Source organism: Saimiri boliviensis, chromosome 2 (assembly GCF_048565385.1).
Source record: "Saimiri boliviensis isolate mSaiBol1 chromosome 2, mSaiBol1.pri, whole genome shotgun sequence".
Lineage (NCBI taxonomy): Eukaryota > Metazoa > Chordata > Mammalia > Primates > Cebidae > Saimiri > Saimiri boliviensis.
The window spans coordinates 166,455,238-166,474,908 of record NC_133450.1 but is presented as its reverse complement, the minus strand read 5'-3'; positions in this window follow the sequence as shown (position 1 = coordinate 166,474,908).

Sequence of the window (19,671 nt, the reverse complement as noted above, 5' to 3'; positions counted from 1 at the left end):
TCCTTGTCAAGTCATCCCATTACCTGGATTCAGCATATAAGGAGATAATAGCAAGCAAAAAAATAGCCTTTTTTGAAGTACAAATATGTGTATTTTCCATGAATATTTTCTCTCTTTCTCTCCCTTTATCAAAGGCCATTTTCTCCCCCCTCCCCAGTGCACACTGAAACCTAAACAAAATCTCAAAGTAGTTGCTGGCAAAAATGTTAGGAAGAAACGTGTGGGTGCCTAACACAGTGTTTTCACTCCTCCAAACTGTATCAGGATGAGGCTGGCAAAAGAGAAGGAATGGAAGGAGTGAGAGCCTTAAACTGGGAAGGAGGAGAAGGATCAGTCCTCCTGCGTTAGGACCAAGGAGCCGAGAGCAGAGGACTGAGTGCCGACGTGTCCTTGAACGATGATCCCCAGTTGTCCTTGAATGATGATCCCCCGTCGCCACCCCTTTTGCTGTTGACCCGTCGTGGCCTGACTGTACCCCCTTCCCACCCCACTGCCTGTGGATAACCTGCCATCCCACAGGACCAGTGACCTGTACGTCCCCCAACTGTAGTGGGGACATTGGAGGACTGCATGGCTCTGGTGACACGGAGGAAACGTTTCTGATGCAGGAGCCGCGGTGAACTTATACCAGTTGAAAAGTTTGGAAGAGCCAGGGCAGCAAGAACCGTGGTGGTGCTTCTGTTTCCCACATGCGGGTATTTAAATCCTTATACAGAATATGCCTCCAACTCCCAAGTGGAAGCATTGATTTGGCAGTAATTGGGAATGGAGGGTATGGTGGTTGAAGAGAGAACTTAGAATATATTTTACCACTGCTTTTGCTAATGGTTAGGCTCTCTAGATCCAGATTGCTTCCTCCTCTAAACCGTGACGAGAGCTCAGTAGTGTCCCCCTCCTCAAGACAGTGTTACGTGGTCACTGTCAGAGGGCTAGCCCTGTTTCTCAGGGTGTGCTCTGAGCAGGGACCAGAAGGCAAAGAGTTTACTCTCACCGGGCAATCTGCAGGTCAGCATGGTTGTGTTGACTACCAGGCTTACCTTGATTCAAACAAAGAGTCACTTCTTTCATGTTCCACATCTCTTCTACTTAGACCTCTTATTTTTATTCTTATTTCCAGAGACAGAGCATCTCTGAGAAGAATCTAACGAGCAGGCCTTGCCGTTTCCCATGGTTTACTACTCTTAGCTCATACCCCTTTTTTGTCCTATCACAGTTTCCCATAACTCTCTCCTGTTCTTCAGAGCTGCTATAATCAAATCTAGTTGTTGTGTCACATAGAACTTCTATGAAATAAATTTGTAGGCATTTCTTTGCTTATTTGCCTTTTGTTACCTGGACCCCAGCTGAGCGCATACAAGAACAGAAGGAAAAGATATTTTTCCTTCCTTTGCACATCCAAAATACCAGCTTTCACCTTGTGCCCAATTACTACATGCCTTACATTTTCTTTTTTCTTTTTTTTGAGACAGAGTCTCACTGTAGCCCAGGTTTGAGTTCAATGGCACAGTCTCAGCTCACTGCAAGTGATTCTCCTGCATCGACCTCTCAAGTAGCTGGGATTACAACCATATACCACCATGCCCGGCTAATTTCTGTACTTTTAGTAAAGACTGGGTTTCACCATGTTGACCAGACTGGTCTGGAGCTCCTGACCTTAGCCTCCCAAAGTGCTGGAATGACAGGTGTGAGCCACCACACCTGGCCTACATGCTTTACATTTTCAAGTGTGGTCCGCCTGCCCTGTGTTTGTCATTGTTGTCGTCTGCCCATGCTTTGACGAAATGCTGGGATTTATCTGAGTTTCCCCTTCTTTGGTGCTTTTTCTTTTTTTTTTTTTTTTTTTTTTTGAGACGGAGTTTCGCTCTTGTTACCCAGGCTAGAGTGCAATGGCGCGATCTCGGCTCACCGCAACCTCCGCCTCCTGGGTTCAGGCAATTCTCCTGCCTCAGCCTCCTGAGTAGCTGGGATTACAGGCACGTGCCACCACGCCCAGCTAGTTTTTTTGTATTTTTAGTAGAGACGGGGTTTCACCATGTTGACCAGGATTGTCTCGATCTTTCGACCTCATGATCAACCCGCCTCGGCCTCCCAAAGTGCTGGGATTACAGGCTTGAGCCACCGCGCCCGGCCTTTGGTGCTTTTTAAGATGGGTTCTATCACTCCCGAATATTTAACCCCCAAAATGGGTTAAAATTTTATGGTTGAATGAAACAAGCGCTGCTAATACTGTATTCTGATGAAACGAAGCTACGTAGGAAAACTAGTGTGAGGGACGTGCTGGATGCTAGTGCTTAAGGAAAGCTAGGCTTTATTAGAGCAGCTTGATGAGCAAAACACTTGTGGAGATTTTGAAGAAACTGTTGGCCATGTTCAAATACTTTAGAAATGAAAAATACGGGTTCTTTATGCGTCCTGATTTTACTTCCAGATGTCTGTTTTTTATTTCCTTTGGGCTCTGTGTATCGCTGACAAACCTCATTTGGACCAGGTGTTCAGTCATGCCACCCCTGGCTCAGATGTGTCTTAGGTGGCCCACTGCATAGCAAAACAAGTCTACATTTTGCTTAGTACTAGAGGCGCCTACAACATAGCTTGAAATGTTCCAATCTAATTCCCCATTTTTGTTCTGATGAAGCTCTAGTACCTTCATTCATTTTGCCATTTTCCAAACATGATTGGCATATACTGGCCTCGTGTTTTTATTTAAATTTACCTTTTTCTGGGATGACCTTTTCCTCAACATGTTTCTGGCTTATTAATTAAGGGTGACCTCAAATCCCTTGTTTGTCACAAAGTTTTATGTTGAATGAGCTAATGTGTGTTAAAGTGCATCTTACAGAAAGTACTTAGAATATAATGAACATTTTAAAATAGTAGCTATTATTAATCAGAGTTCAGCTTTCTTCTTATGCTCATAAATTTTTATCTCTGTAACAGTATTTTTCAAATGTTACGTATTACTTATAAAAAAACACAAATCTACACTCCAAAAATAAAGTGTTGGAACATTGGTTTAAACACAGTTAAAGAAATTTGTTTTGACAGACTTATCAGAATGTCAAATATAGCAATATATTGTAAATCTTCATTGGGGACCAAAAATATCTGGAGAGATTCAAGTTCCAAGGAATACATTTTTGGGAAACACACCTATACCACACCAACTTTGAGCTGCTAGAGTTATTTAGTTCTATATTCTCTTCCCCAACTGATTTTGAGCTTCTGGACAGAAGGACTGGGGATCCTTTAGATTTTTACCTCGGTAATGTGTAACAGATATGTCACAGAGCAGGCTATAATACATTGTTTTTCTTTTTAAGATAGCAAGTTGTATAGTATATTTTTCCCATGGAAACTGGACAGGAGTTGAAAGCAAGAAAGGGTCAAGAGGATGTGTTTATTATTTTTGAGGAATTAACTGAGTTTTGAGTGGTGAAAAGAAAAACCTCTGAGTGTTGCCCAACATGCAGGAAGCATTGAACTGGAGAGGGAAATATTGGGTCAGCTTTTGGCAAATCCACTAAGTTATAACAAGATAATTTAGTTGATATTGGAAGGTTAGAGTGTAGAATACAAGCCAGTCCTTTCATGGTCAAATATGTTTCTAAGTTGGCTGTTCTTACCCATTAATTAAGTTCTTGTACATGGGTATATTTTTACATTCCAATTACCTATTATCTTTTTACCTTGTTAAATTTGACCAAAACATTGATATATATACTTTGAGCCAAGAATGCTGTCATTCCAGACTAAATAAGGCTTAAGAAGTTTTGATTTCCAATATGATTTTAAAATTTCTATTACTGAAGAATTTTATCCAACCCCCTAAATGTTATAGATGAGCCACCTTCAATGTTACCAATAATCTATGGTGAAACTGGGACTAAAACTCAGGTTTTCTGACAATAAAGTGACTCTTTTAAGACAAGTATTTGAAATTGATTTTTTTTCAAGAATCAAATACTTAAATAATTTATAATAATAGTATCTTATCATGTTAGCTTAATTGAAGGAAATTAAGCAAGCATTAATCTTGTACATTTGAAGCTGGTGTAAAGGAGATGGATGAATAATAGCTAAGTATTATCATTAATTTATTGAACTGTACTCCTAAAGTTCAGACATTAGACCATTAGCGTTCATAGTCATCAATATACACAAATTACTAGCAAGAAGCTACCCGAAAGATTTTTAGCTTCAACTCTTTTCTTGACAGAGAAGGAGAGTGTGGATGAACAATTTTCCCAGCACGTATGAAAGTTCACTGATTCTTACATCGTATCTGTGATTTGGAGCTCAGTTAAGTTTTATCTGCTCTCCCATAGCAATATCAGGCAAATTTTATCCATTTATTATTGTGCCAGCTACTAAATCTTGAGACAGCTACAGAGAAACAAGACTAAACACAAATGATGTTTTGATTACTGTTGTGTTTACTAATGCTACACGTTCCCTATACAAGCTTGATTAAATGTGTTATGTTTGTGTAATAGTGATTGCAAAATCAAGTTACCAGGCAGAGCCATTCGGTGGGTAATGTAATATTTTGTGCATTTAGAAAAGCATGTGTGCATTATATAGTCAATTGGCATATATATGCTTATACAGGACATTCAGTAGATGGAAGTGCATTATAAATGGATAAATTTAGATTAGTGATTAACATCATTAAAATGTTTTTATAAGAAGATGCAAGTTCCATTTGTAAGGAAATTTTAGTAATAAAAAATTAAGGATTACCCTACACGTTTTAGAGAAGTAAGTGTAGCAGATGAAATAGTGTACACCCACATTAAAACATGTGGAACACCCCAGGAGCATCAGCAATTTAGGTCTCAACAACCGCTGCTCATCTGTGCACGCACAGTGCAACAGTGACACCACCGGGCCAGCTTTCTCAGACTTCTGGGGTTTTCAAGGTGTTAAAAGGATGCTAGATGTTTACAAGAAATGCAAGAGATTGGGGGAAATGTGCAGACAGTTAGGAAACTCTGCTTTTAAATTATTGCGGGGAAGAAATCTTTCCAGCAATACTTTTAAAGTGCTGTTTCTGTGTTTGATTTGTTTTCCTCATTGAACTGGGTAAATAAAGAAAAAAATCAGATGATCCTTAACGACTGATGAAGTAAACGTGGCTGTTCCTGATACTTCAGGCAGTGTTGTCACTTGGTTAAAGACTTTCCCAATTGGTTAAAATTCCCCAATGCAAAATAAACCCATAAGAAAACATACCAAAGCCGGTAAACACATTAATTTTCTTCTGAAATCCAACCACTAGAGGACAGTAGAGTCCATGCTACTTCTGCTTTGTTCTCCAGGATCCATTACCCGCCCCGGCTCAGCCCGCCCATCCTGCTCCCACCCTGCCCTCTCCCTGACCCCCCATCTTTCTCATTTCTCCTGAGTGGCTCTAATAACTTTTCAGAAAATGTAAAAGTTTCGGTTATTTTACTTCCAAAGTAACGGAGCATTACGTTTTCTCAGAAACTTGAAAGTAAGATACAGTGATTTGAGGATGTGGTTATAGTGTTTTTGCTTCCATGAATATTAGCTGCTTTTTAAAGTACACGTTTGGGCAAACAGAAGGGTATCACACAGGCTTTAGTAGTTGTTGAAAAAATTAATATAAAGCACTAAATCAATGAACTATTAAGTCAACTCATAAGGAATGCCTCCATTTGTAAAAATCCAACTTAAGGTGGGAAAATATAAAAGTAAAAAAGTCTCTTTGTATTCAGAACAAAAAAAGAATTCTATATGAAGAACATACAATAATAGCCACAGGAAGTACTCAACACTTAGAAGCCTGGCTATTCATTGATACTACTATTTAGTGTCATTGCTAGAATTTGGAAGAGAATAATGACCTTTTTAAATACATTTTTTTCCCCAGATTTCCTTTTTCTTTCTGTCTTCTAATGTAAAGTTTTCATTTCTGGTTAAATGAAATATTTGGTTAAAATTTTTTTGATGTAAGTTTAAATGGACTTTGAGAGTGCTTATTTTCTGTTTTATTCAATAAAGTTATGTTGTAATACTTCACTGATAAAAGTAAAATCAATTTTCAAGTTTCTGTTTCCAACTCTGTGACTGTCACTGCAGCCTTCAGCATTTTGTGCATAAAATTTCCCCTGAAAAATAAAAAGTAAACGTAGCTGGTATCTTTGGCCTTGAAACACTCAGAATTAATTTTTTTCTCTAAACATACTTATAGAAGCGCTACTTTTGAACAATGGAATGCTATGGAAAGTTTTTGAAGAACTATGAGGCCTCATAATGAAATTTCCTTAGAAAACTCAATTAGACATTGTTAGGCCTTATCCTATATTTTTGAATAACTATTCCCAAGGACAGTGCTGGGCATAGAGTGGATTTTCAATTTTTGAACAACATGAACATCCATTGAGCATATCCGAATTTCAAAAACTATGCTAGTTACACTTATCCCTGCCTGATAGGGACTAAAAATCTCTAAATTAATAAATAATATTGTTAACTCTAAGATAAATTAAGTTTCACACTCTTATGGTATTTGGCTGATTTTTTTTTTTTGCAAGATCTCCACTGTCCTGACAAAAGTCTTGCATGACACTTACTTATTTTTTTCCAGTGACAGGCATACCAGAGTAGATTCCATCTCAAGAAACTGCTTTCTTTGCTTATCCATAAGGAGCAATTACTCATCCATTCAAGCTTTATTATGAGAGTGTAGCAATTCAGTCCCGTTTTCATGCTTCACTTCTAATTCTAGTTTTCTCACTATTCCCCCCACATCTGCAGTGACTTCCTCCACTGAAGTCTTGAACACCTTAAAGTCATACACGAGGATTGAAATCACCTTCCAAAAGAAATCGGAGTTTTGAAAAAACTCCAAATGGTCATATTTTAACTTTCTTCCATGAAAAACAGATATTCTTAACAGGCATCTAGAATGGTGAATCCTTTCCAGAGGGTTTTCTGTTTACTTTTCCTAGATCCATCAGATAAATCACTATCTATGGGAACTATAGCCTTACAAGTGTATTTTTCAATAAGACTTGAAAGTCAAAATCACTCTTTGATCTGTGGGCTACAGAATGGTTGTTTTAGCAGGCATGAAAACAACATGTCCTTGTACATCTCCATCAGAGCTCTTGGGTGACCAAGTGCCTTGTCATTGAGCAGTAATATTTTGAAAAGAAACTTTTTTTCTGAGCAGGTCTCAACAGTGGGCCTAAAATATTCAGTAAACCATGCTATAAATAGATGTGCTGTCATTCAGGCTTTGTTGTTTCATTGATGGAGCAGAACAGAATAGATTTAGCATAATCCATAAGAGCCGTAGGATTCTTGGAATGATAAACAAGCATTGGGTTCAACTAAAAGTCACTGGCTGCATTAGCCCCAATGAAGAAAATCAGCCTGTCCTTTGAAGCTTTAAAGCCAAGCATTGACTTTTCTCTAGTGTAAGTCCTTGATGGCCTCTTCTTCCAATATAAAGCTATTTCATCTACATTAAAAATTTGTTGTTTAGTGTAGACACCTCCATCAATGATCTTAGTTACATCTTCTGGATAACTTGTCGTGGCTTCTGCATCAGCACTTGCTGCTTCCCCTTGCCCTTTTACATTATAGAGATGGCTTCTTTCCTTAAACCTCATGAGCCAACCTCTGCTAGCTTCTAACTTTTCTTCTGATGCTTCCTCACCTGTCTCAGCCTTCATAGAATTAAAAAGAATTAGTTAGGGTCTTGCTCCGGATTAGGCTTTGGCTTAACGGAATGGTTTGATCTTCTATCCAGACCACTACAACTTTTTCCATGTCAGCACTAAGGCTGTTTGGCTCTCTTCTCATTCATGTTCACTGGAATAACAACATTAATTTCTTTCAAGAACTTTTTCTTTGCATTCACAACTTGGCTAACTGGTGCAAGAGACTTAGCTTTTATCCTGTCTCAGCTATCAACATGCCTTACTCACTCAGCTCAATCATTTCTAGCTTTTGATTTTTTAAATTTATATTTGTTTTTATTTTAATTTTTTTAGAGACAGGGTCTCACTGTGTTTCCCAAGCTAGAGTGCAGTGGCTATTCACAGGCACGGTCATAGCCCGCTGTAGCCTTGGACTCCTGGTTTCAAGTGATCCTCCTGCCTCAATCTTCTGAGTAGCTGGGACTACAGGATGTGCCACCGCACCTGTCTAACTTTTTGTTTAAAATGAGAGACACACAACTCTTCTTTTCACTTGAACACTTAGAGGCCATTGTAGGGTTCCTATTTGACCTAAGTTCAATAGTGTCTCAAGGGATGGAACAGCCTGAGGAGAGGGAGAGAGATGGAGGAACGGCTGGTCAGTGGAGCAGTAAGAACACACATAATATTTATGAATTAAGTTTGCTGTCATATATGGGCACAGGTTATGGTGCCTTAAAACAATGACAATTGTGACATCAAAGATCACTGATTACAGATCACCAAAACAGATATTATAATAATTTTTAAACTGTGAAATAATGCAAGAATTATCAAAATTTGACACAGGGACGTGAAGTAAGCTCATACTATTAGACAAATGGCATTAATAGACACTGGGTTGTCACAAACTTTTAATTTGAAAAAATTTCAGTATCTGTAATGTTCAATAAAGTGAAGCAGAATAAAACAAAATATGTTTGCACACTGAACTAAATTATTGCCCTGGGGAATTTTTAAACAAATGGAGATTATTGCAAGCAAACTGCAGCATCTCAAAGACAATGTTGGCAATTACTGGCTTAGGTGATGGCTTTTCTACAAAAGCTCTAATGCTGTCACCAACATTTCTTTTTGTAACTCCCACAAGTAGTTTTGATACTCTGCCCTGCTTGCACAAACTCACTTTTCAGACTTGCAAGGAATTTAATTCTAGATGTGGCCTGGGGCTTGACAAGCAACTTCCTGAAAGGCTTTGTAATAGGAACTTTTTAGATAAAAATGCTTCTGGCTCAGTTTGACTTTCTCCTTGGTGCGTAATTCTAGTATTACTCATGCAGTGGTTCGATTTACATTGACTTTTCTTAGGGAACTCCAATGATGGGCTCTTAAGGAGATAGTGTACTGTAGTCCAAAGCAATCCAGTAATCATGTTTTAAAAAAGGACTCCTTGGGAGACAGCCATAGTGGATTCTGACACTTTTTTCTTAAAAAATACTTTGGTGTTCAAAGTTAACCTCAAATATGTTGCCTTTATTTATTTATTTATTTTTAGAGCAGCAGATAAATCTTTAGACCTCAAAGCAGCCATTGGCATTTCAGGTATGAAGACGTGCATTTGTAAAGTGTCTTTTCCCAAAGTGGAAACCTGTCAAAACTCCTTCTTATCTCACGAATATTGCCCAATTTGGAAAAGATATTTTCATTTGGCAACTTTTACCAAGGAAGGTTATTTTTGAGGCGGCAGGGGAGAAGTCTGTGAGGGGGGGATTCTTTTATTCTCCTCTATGGATAAAATTATGTTTAAAAGAGATACTTGAATATGTTAAACTGGAAAGAAGATGACCTTGGTTAACCCAATGTTTAATCCAGTTCAACTGTCATTCCAACTTGCACTGCTTTGCCAAGATTTCCTCTGTTACATTTGAAGGCCAGCCTGCCCTGGAGATTAACAGCCAGTTAACTCACTTCTAGTGTGTCATAGTGTCATACTTCAGTCATCCTCTCTCACTCTTAGCATTATTTCTGTGTGGCCTCCTCCAACATGTTAGTTTCTTTGCACAAGGCTCTGATTTTCTGTTCAATCATTATTTACTAAGGGCATAGAATGACCTGAGTCTCTCATATACATTATGAAACAGAGTACTCAAAACGCTCATGTGATGGAAAGTTTACAGATAAAGAAAATGACGATAATATATTTAAATAGTTGGTCCAAACTCACACAGCATAAAAAGGAACAGAGCGATAATCCAAGCCACACCTTTTGACTTGATATTTACTCTGTTTTCACAGAGTTGCAGTCGCAGTTGCATCCCAAAGGAGTAAGGGGAGATGGTATAAACTGGACTAAATCAGAATTTCAAAGGCAGGTCAAGTTAAAGTGTCTCTGTAGCCAAACAGGAACAATTGCATGAATCCCCCACAAGCCTTCCTGCCCCTCCACACACCCCGGTGACCTCAAACACAGTTGGAGTTTAGAATGCAACTGTTGTGCTGCAGCCTTTAAACAGGAAGATTGTGCCATGATTCATGCCTAATAAGTGTCAGTGAGACTGCAGCTATTTTATAGAGCAGCAAAACAAGTTTCAGCAACCCAGATCTTTATCTGCTTCAGCTGAAAAGTCTGAATGCTGAAATAGGGTGGTTACATTTTCATCTCAGTTATATAAATGATTGTTTTGAAAGCAAGCTGGCACATCTCTAGAAAGTTTTTTCTTTTCCTTTGATACCCATTAAGACTCTTTTTTTGAAGTAAAAGACAAATCTGAACTACATTAAGTATAGAAAATGATGTAGATCTCACTATTGAATAAGTATTCTGGACAAGACGTATTGTGAAGTTAGCCATCTATAGTTATGAATTTTTTATACATCACCTTGAATAAGGCACAATTTATATTCAAGGAAATGTACCAGATTTAACTGTAGATTTTAATATACTTTGACAAATCTATTTATCAGTCATTTCCAGTATCCCCCAACGTTAGGAATATTGTGTCCTTCTCAATTGAGTTCCCCTCTCCCAGTCACCACTCCTGTTCACAGGCAGATGCTGACCTGTTTTCTGTCACTACATATTAGTTTTTCTTTATTAGAATTACATATTAATAAAATCACAGTTAAGTATGTATTCTTTTTTATATTGGCTTCTTCTGCTCAGCATGTTTTTGAGGTCATCTTTGTTGTTCTATGTCTCGGTGGTTCATTCCCAAGTAGTATTCCATTGTTGTGATATCCACAACTTGTTTATTCATATCTGTAAGGTGAACATATGTTTCAAATTTTCAGCTATTGTAAATAAAGATGCTAAGTACACTCATGAAAAGGTTTTGTGTTGACATAACACTTTCATTGCTCTTAGGTAAAACCCAAGAGTAGAATGACTGGGTCATAAGGAAAGTATGTATTTTATTTTACAAAAAAGTGCATCAAAATATGAGAGTTTCAGTTCGTGAATATCCTTGCCAACACTTGGTACGGCCAATCTTTTTAATTTTAGTCATTCTAATAGGTGTGCAGTGGTTTTTACATTATAAATTTAGTTAGCATTTACATAATGAATAATGATGTTGACCGACGTTCATGTTCTTATTTACAATTTGTATATATTCTTGGATGAAGTGTCTGTCCAAACCTCTTTTGCCCATTTTTTAAAAAATTGGCTCGGTTGTTTTTCTGTTGTTGTTGCCGTGTGTGTATTTATGTACATTCTGGATACAGGTCCTTTATTTTTTCCTCCTAGCCTGTGGTTTTATCTTCATTCTGCTATCAGAGACTTTCAAAGAGCAGAAGTTTTAATTTTGATAAATACAATATTAATTTGTTATATTATGGATCATGCATTTGTGTGTATCTAAAAAATCTTCACCTACTTCAAAGTTACAAATGCATTCTATCTTTTCTTCTAAATGTTTAATAGTTTTAAGTTTTACATTTAGGTCTATGGTTTATTTCAAGTTACTTTTTATATAAGGAGTGAGGTCTATATCTGAATTCATTTTTGGCGTTTGGATATTCAATCATACTGGCATCACTTCTTGAAAAGACCATCCCTTCTCCACTGTGTTGCCTTTGCCTTTGTGGAAAATCAGTGGTCCATATATGTGTAAAGGTATTTCTATTCTATTGACTTGTTTTTTCATATTGATGCTAATACTGTCCTGTCTTGATTATTCAAGATTTAACCTTGAAATACAGTAACATTAGTCTTCCAACTTTAGTTTTATTTTCAAAGTACTTTTGGCTATTCTAGGCCTGTTTTATTTAAATTTGAGTTTTGTAATTCCATTTTCAAATTTTTTCAAAATAAGCCTTTGAGAATTTTGGATGGAATTATGTTGAATATATAAATCAATCTAGGATAAAGTGACATTTTAACAGTATTGAGTCTTTTGACCCATGAGGAAAGTATATGTCTTTTTAAAATTTAGGTGATTTTGATTTCTCCTAGCAATCTTCTGTAGCTTTCAAAGTATAGTCATTTGCATCTTTTGTAGGATTTCTTTCTCCTAGGTTTTTAATGTATTTTGATACTACTGTACTTGGTATTATTTTCTAAATTTCAGCTTCTGGTTGTTTGTTGCTGGAATGTAGAAATCCAATTAATTTTGTATATTGATCTTGTATCCTGCAAACTTATTAAATATGTATTAATTCTAGTAGCTTTTTTAAATAGGTGCTATTAGATTTTCTATATAGACAATCATAAAGGCAGTTTTATTTTTTCTTTCTAATTTGAATAATTTTTATCTTTTCTTCCCCAGTGTATTGAACTAGCTGGAATCTCCGATATAATATTGAATAGAAGTTATAAGAGGTCATATCTTTCTCTTGTTTTGAAGTGTTTAGTTTTTAATTATCTAGTACTAACTTAGCTATGGGCTTTTCGTTTCTACTCCTTACCAAGTGAGGAAGTTCCCTTTTTTCCCTAGTCTGCTGAGAGTATTTATCAGGTGCCTTGGATTTCGTGCAGTGCCTTTTCTGTGCCTATTGGGCTTTTTTTTTTTTTTTTTTTTAAGTTTATTAATACGGTGAAGCACCTTAATTGATTTTAAATGTTTAACTAAACATATCCTGGACTAAAACTGACTCAGTTAAAAAGTTTTGTGCTTTTTATATATCGTTCAATTCAACTTGGTAAAATTTTGTTTATGACATTTGCATCTGTGTTCATGAGAGATATCTGTCTATAGTTTCCTTCCTTCCTTCCTTCCTTCCTTCCTTCCTTCCTTCCTTCCTTCCTGCCCTCCTTCCTTCCTTCCTTTTCCTCCCACCCTCCTCCCTCCTTCCTCCTTTCACTTCCCTTCCTTTTCTCTTCCCTTTCCCTTCCCTCGCATCTCCCTTCCCTTCCTTCTCCCTTCTTCCATTCCTTCTCCTGTCCCTTCCCTTTCTTCTCCCTCCCCCGCTCCCTTCTTTTTCCTTTTAACATATTCTTACTTTGTGGCCCAGGCTGGAGGGCACTGGCATGATCAGAGCTCTTCAGTGGCACTGTCACAGCACACAGGAATCTCAATCTCCTGGATTCAAGTGATAACCCCCACATCAGCTTGCCAAGTTGCTGGGGCCACAGGCACGTGCCATCATCCACAGCTAATTAAAAAAAAATTTTTTTTTTCTTTTTGTATAGTTGAGGTCTTACTCTTTTGCCCAGACTGGTCTCAAACTCCTGAGCGCAAGTGATCCTCCTGTCTCAGCTTCCCAAACTGCTGGGATTATGGACATGAGCCACCATGTCTGGCCTATAGTTTTTTTTTTTTTTTTTTTTTTTTTAATATTTTTGCATGATTTTGATATCAACATAACATGGTCCTCATAAAATAGAGTGAGGTTTATTATTTTCTTTTAAATCTCCTGAAAGAGTTTATACAGAATTGGTATTATATTTTCTTTATATATTTGGTAGAATTTAGCAGTGAAGCCATGTGGGCCTGGAGTTTTCTTTGCAGAAAGGTTTTGAACTATGAATCCACTTTACATAATTTTATATATAATAAAATCCCCTTTTTAATATATGAATCCATGGTGCTATTCAGGTTTATTTCTAATTACATTAACTTAGTAATTTGAATCTTTCAGAGAAATTCTGCATTTCATTTAAGTTGTTTAATTTATTGACATGAAGTTCATAATTACCCTTATTATGCTTTTAATGTCTATAGAATCTGTAGGACTATCCTTTTCTTCATTCCTAAAATCGATAACATCTTCTGTCTTTTTTTCTTAGTATGTCTGCCCAGAGGTTTATCAATTTTATTGACATTTAAAAAAAAAACAGCTTTGAGTTTTATTGATTTTTATAACATCTATCTTTATTTTTTGAAATTAATTTACGTTAATATCTGTATTATATTTTTCTTCTCTTTAACCTGGCTTTAATGTCCCCTTATGTTCCTACTTTTTAAAGGTAGAAACTGAGGTCATTGATTTGAAATTTTGTTCTTTTCTAATATAGGCATTTTTTTTTGGCTGTAAATTTTTTCCTAAGTACTTCTTTAGCATTATTCCATACATTTCAATATGCTGTAGTTTCTTCTTATTTTAGTTCAAAATAATTTCCAGTTCACATTTGCTTTCTTCTTTGCCAGTGTGTTATTTAGGGGTGTATTACTTGGTTTCACAACATTTGAAAATTTTTCATAGATCATTATTATTGATTTCCAATTTAATTCTGATGTGGTGAGAGTACATACAGTCATGCCCTGCACAATAATGTTTAATTAAAAGATGGGCCACGTGGAGCTGAAAAATTCCTGTCACCTAGTGATATCATAGCTATTGTCATTACATCATACTGCAGTGCATTACTGTTGTGTTTGTAGCGATGCTGATGTTAAGAAACCTACTGCATTGCCAGTTTCATAACGGTGTAGCAATGCAATTATGTAGAGTATATCGTACTTGATAATGATACTAAATAATTGTTCATGATTTATGTATTTATTATATTGTATTTTGTCATTATTTTAGAGTATAATCCTTCTACTTATTAAAAAAAAAAGCTGTTTATAAAATGGCCTTAGACAGATCATTCAGGAGGATTCCATGTGTGTTATTGACCATGAAGACCTTCTGTAGAAGATGTAGAGCTGGAAGTCAGTGATATTTATGATCTTGACCCTGTGTAGGCCTAAGCAAATGTGTATGCTTCTGTCTTCATTTTTAACAAAAAATTTAAAAAGTAAAAAAAAAAAAAATTAAACTTAGACCAATGCTTATAGAATAAAGAAAGAAAACATTTTTGTAAAGCTATGCAATGGGTTTGTGTTTTAAGCTATGTGCCATTACAAGAGTCAAAAGCTAAACATTCAGAAGTTTATGAATTTAAAAGGTTATAAGCTAGGTTCATTTATTACTGAAGAAAAAATATTTTTTATAAATTTAGTATAGCCTGAGTGTACAGTGTATATAAAGTCTACAGAAATGTACAGTGATGTTCTAGGCCTTCACACTCACTCTTCACTCACCCACTGACTCATCCAAAGCAGTTTTCATTCCTGCAAGCTCTGTTCATGGTAAATGCCTGATATATGTATACGAGTTTTTATGTGTTATACCAGGGGTCCCCCACCCGCATGATGCCAGTCCATAGTCTGTTAGGAACTGGGCCATTCAGCAGGAGGTGAGTGGCAGGTGAATGAGCATTACCACCTGAACCCCACCTCTTGTCAGTGGTGGCATGAGATTCTCATAGGAGTGCAAACCTTATTGAGAACTGTGTATGCAACAGATTTAGGTTCCATGCTCCTTATGAGAATCTAATGCCTAATGATCTGTCACTGTCTCCTATCACCCCCAGATGGGACCATCTAGTTTCTGGTTGCAGGAAAACACTCTTAGGGCTCCCACTGATTCTATGTTATGGTGAGTTGTATAATTATTTCATAATATATTTTGGTGTAATAATAATGGAAATAAAGTTCACATTAAATGTAAGGTGCTTGAATCATCCTAAAACTATCCACCCAACCCTGGTCCATGGAAAAAATTGTCTTTCATGAAACTTATCCCTGGTGCCATAAAGGTTAGGGACCACTGTCTTATACCACATTTTTATTGTACCTTTTCTATATTTAGATATATTTACATACACAAATACTTAGCATTGAGTTACCATTACCTACAGTATTTAGTACAGTGGCATGTTGTATAGATTTTTAGCATAGGAACAATAGGTTACACCACCATATAGCTTAGGTATGTAGTAGGCTATACCTACCTGGGTTTATGTTAAGCATACTCTATGATATTTGCATAATGAAATCACCTAATGATGCATTTCTCAAAATGTATCCCAGTTGCTAAATGTTGTATGACTGTACTTTGTGTGACTCGGATCCTTTTAAATTTTGTAAGCTTGCTTTATGGCCCAGAGTATAATCTATCTTGGTTAATGTTCTGAGTGCACATGAAATTAATGTGCATTACATCTTTGTTGGGTGAAATGGTTTTAAAACGTCAGGTCAAATTGATTGATGTTCACATATTGTGCATTCTTACTGATGTTTTGTTTACATGTTCTGTTAAATTTTAGGAGGAACATATGATCTCTTACTAAACCTTTGGATTTGTTTTTCTCCATATTTCTACTCATTTTTGCTTCATGTATTTTGAAGTTGTATTATTAGTACATGAACATCTAAGATTGCTATGTCCTCCTAAAGATTTAATCCTTTATCATTATTAAGTGAAACTCTTAGTCCCTGGCAATATTCTGTGCTCTGAAATCTACTATGTCTATATTAATATAAGCACAACAGATCTTTTTGATTAGTACTAGTATTGCACTTTTTTCATAAGTTTAACCCAATTGTGTGTTTCCATTTAAGGTAAATTCCCTGTAGGCAGCATATAATTCAATTTTAGTTTTATATCTAATCTGACAATTCCTTCTTTTTAATTGGGGCATTTAGAACATTTATATTTAGTATGGCTATTGTATGGTTTATTTCATCTTGCTTTCTATTGGCTTAGTATTTGTTTTTCTATTTGTCCCAACTGGTCTTTTTTCACTTTTCTTTTGTTTATGGCTTCTTTGGATTGCTTATAGATTTCATATAATTATATTTTATATCTTAGTCCATGAAGTCTGCTATAACAAAATACCTTAGACTGAGTAATTTATAAACAACAGAAATTTATTTTTCAAAGTTCTGGGGCTGGGAAGTCTAAGTTCAAAGAGTCAACATAACCTAATCACCTTCTAAAGGCCCCACTTCTTAATACTATTGCATTGGAGATTAGGTGTCCCCATATGAATTCGGGGGTGTGATGCATAAACATTCAGATCGTAGCAGCTACTTTATTATTTATTCATCATAATTCTTCATTTTTTAATTTTAGCAATGTGTAGTATTCATCTTTAACTTATCATTCTCTATTTTCAAGGGATATTATACCTCTCGATTTTCAGTATAAAAATTGTACAATAGTGCACTTCCAATTCTTCCCTCCTGATCTTTCTGGTAACATTGTCAAGTATTTTCATATAAGCTATAAGCTCCACATAGTATATTGTTACTATTTTTGTTAAGCTGTCAATTTGGACTTAAATAAGGAAAAATTAATCTCACATATTTACCCATGTAAATTATCATTTCCATTACTCTTTATTCTTTCTTGTAGATCTATATTTCTTTCTAGCATCATTTACCTCCTGTTTAAAGAACTTCCTTTCACAATTTTTATAATGTAGGTTTGCTTATAATTAATTCTTTCAACCTTTGTAAATCTTTAAAAATGTTTATTTTGCCTTCATTCTTGAAAGGTATGTATATTGGGTATAGAATTCTAAGTAAGCAGATTTTTTTTCTTTTAATATTTTGAATATGTTATTCCACTATTTTCTCCCTTGCCTGGTTTCTGATGAGATATCTGCTAGCATCTTTATTTTTGTTTCTGTATATATACTCTGTTCTCTTTAATTCTCCTGCTTCTAAGACTTTTCCTTTGCCACTGGTATTGAGCAATTTTTTTAAAAATGTTTCTTTACCTAGGGGTTCCTAGATCTGTAAATTTATAGTTTTAATCAAAGTTTCATAATGTTTTGGTTCTTTCTTCTTCAAATATTTTTTCTCCCCCGCCTTCTCTTTCCTCTCTTTTGGGCTTCACCTAGATTATTGATAATAGGTGTATGTCCCTCAGCTTACTGATGTTCTTTTAACATTTTAAAATTCTCTCTTCTCTATGTCAGTTCAGAGTAGTTTTTACTGATTATTAATATCCTCGTTATCACTTGTGTTCTTTTGCCCCGCCCCTCACCTTTTTCTTAGACGAGGGTCTCACTCTGTTGCCTAGGCTAGAGTGCAGTGGCATGATTATAGCTCACTATAACTTTGAACTCCTGGGCTCTCAAATGATTCTCACCTCTCAGCCTCCTGAATAGCTAGAATTACAGGCATACATGACCACACCTGGCTAATTTTTATTTTATTTTTTGCAGAGATGGGGTCTTGCTATGTTGCTTGGGCTGGTCTTGTACTCTTGACCTCAGGTAATTCCACTTTGGCCTCCTACAGTGCAAGTGCTGGGATTACAGGTGTAAAGCACCATACCTGGCCATTTTCTACCTTTTTGTGTGCCTGGTAATTTTAGCTGGATATCAAACAATGAATTTTACCTTGTGAAGTGCTGGATGATTTTTCAAAACATTTTTGTAATTACTATTGAGTTCTGTCTGGGACACAGTAAGTAACTTGGAAACAGTTTAATCTCTTCAGGTCTTGCTTTTTAAGATTTACTACATGGTATAAGAACAGTGCTCAATCTAAAGCTAATTATTATTTTTGTGCACTTTACTCAATTCCCAAATCATGAGGGCTTTCGTGTGACTTGTGGGAATAGAAACTCTTCCCATGATTAAGTCCCAGACATCATTCCTCTGTGTAATTTTTTTTTCCCCCACAGTCTCAAGTAGTTTTCTCACACATGAACACTCATCAGTACTGAACTAAATACTTGAGGGACACTCTCTGCAGACTCCAGAGTTCTCTCTCTTTGTAATTGTCTCTTCTCAGATACTCTGCTCTGTAAATTCTAGCCACCGTGGTCTCTCTAGTCTCTCACTTCCATCTGCTCAACTCAGAGAGTCCACTGTGCTCTATCTGATTTCCCCTCCCTGCCTTGCATCCTGGAGACTCTGAAAGCAGTAAGCTGAAGGACTTGTGTGGCACATCTCCTTTGTTTCCCATCTCAAGGTTATCATCCTTTGTTACTTTATTTACAGTGTCTTGCAAATCCGTGCTTTGTATATTTTGTCCATTTTTTGCTACTTCATGTGGGAGGAGAAATCTAGTCTGTTACTCTATCTTTGCCAGAAGCAAATGTCCTTAATTTTGTGGATCTGAATTTCCATCTGGTTTTATTTTCTTTACACTTAAAGAACTTCCTGCAGTACTGGCCTGCTGGTTATGAATTCTCTTAGGTTGTGTTTGTATGAAAACATTTTTATTTCCCTTCATTTTTAAATGATTATTTTCATTTATCATTTCTAAAATATCATTTCATTGTTATTTGGTGTTACGAGCTGCATTGTTGTCTCCCAAAATTTATATGTTGTTGTCCTACCCCTCAGTATCTCAGAATGCAATTGTGTTTGGAGATAGGGCCTTAGGAAGGTAAAACAAAGTCATATGCATGGGCCATAAGTCCAGTATGACTAGCATCACTACAAGAAGAGGAAACAAAAGAGAATACAGATACAGAAAGAAGACCGTGTGAAGATACCAGAAGAAGATGGCCGTGATGGTTAATTGTATGTGTCAGCTTCAATGGGATATGGGATGCCCAGATTAAACATTGTTTAGGGTTGTGTCTGTGAATGTATTTCCAGATAAAATTAGCATGTGAACTGGTGGACTCAGTAAAGTAGATTGCCCCCTCCAATGTGGTTGGGTATTAGTCAATCTGTTGAAGTCCTGATTCAAACAAAAGGTGGAAGAAGAGAAATTCTCTGTATTTTTCCTGCCTCATTGTTTGTGCTGGGACATTTTATCTCATCTTC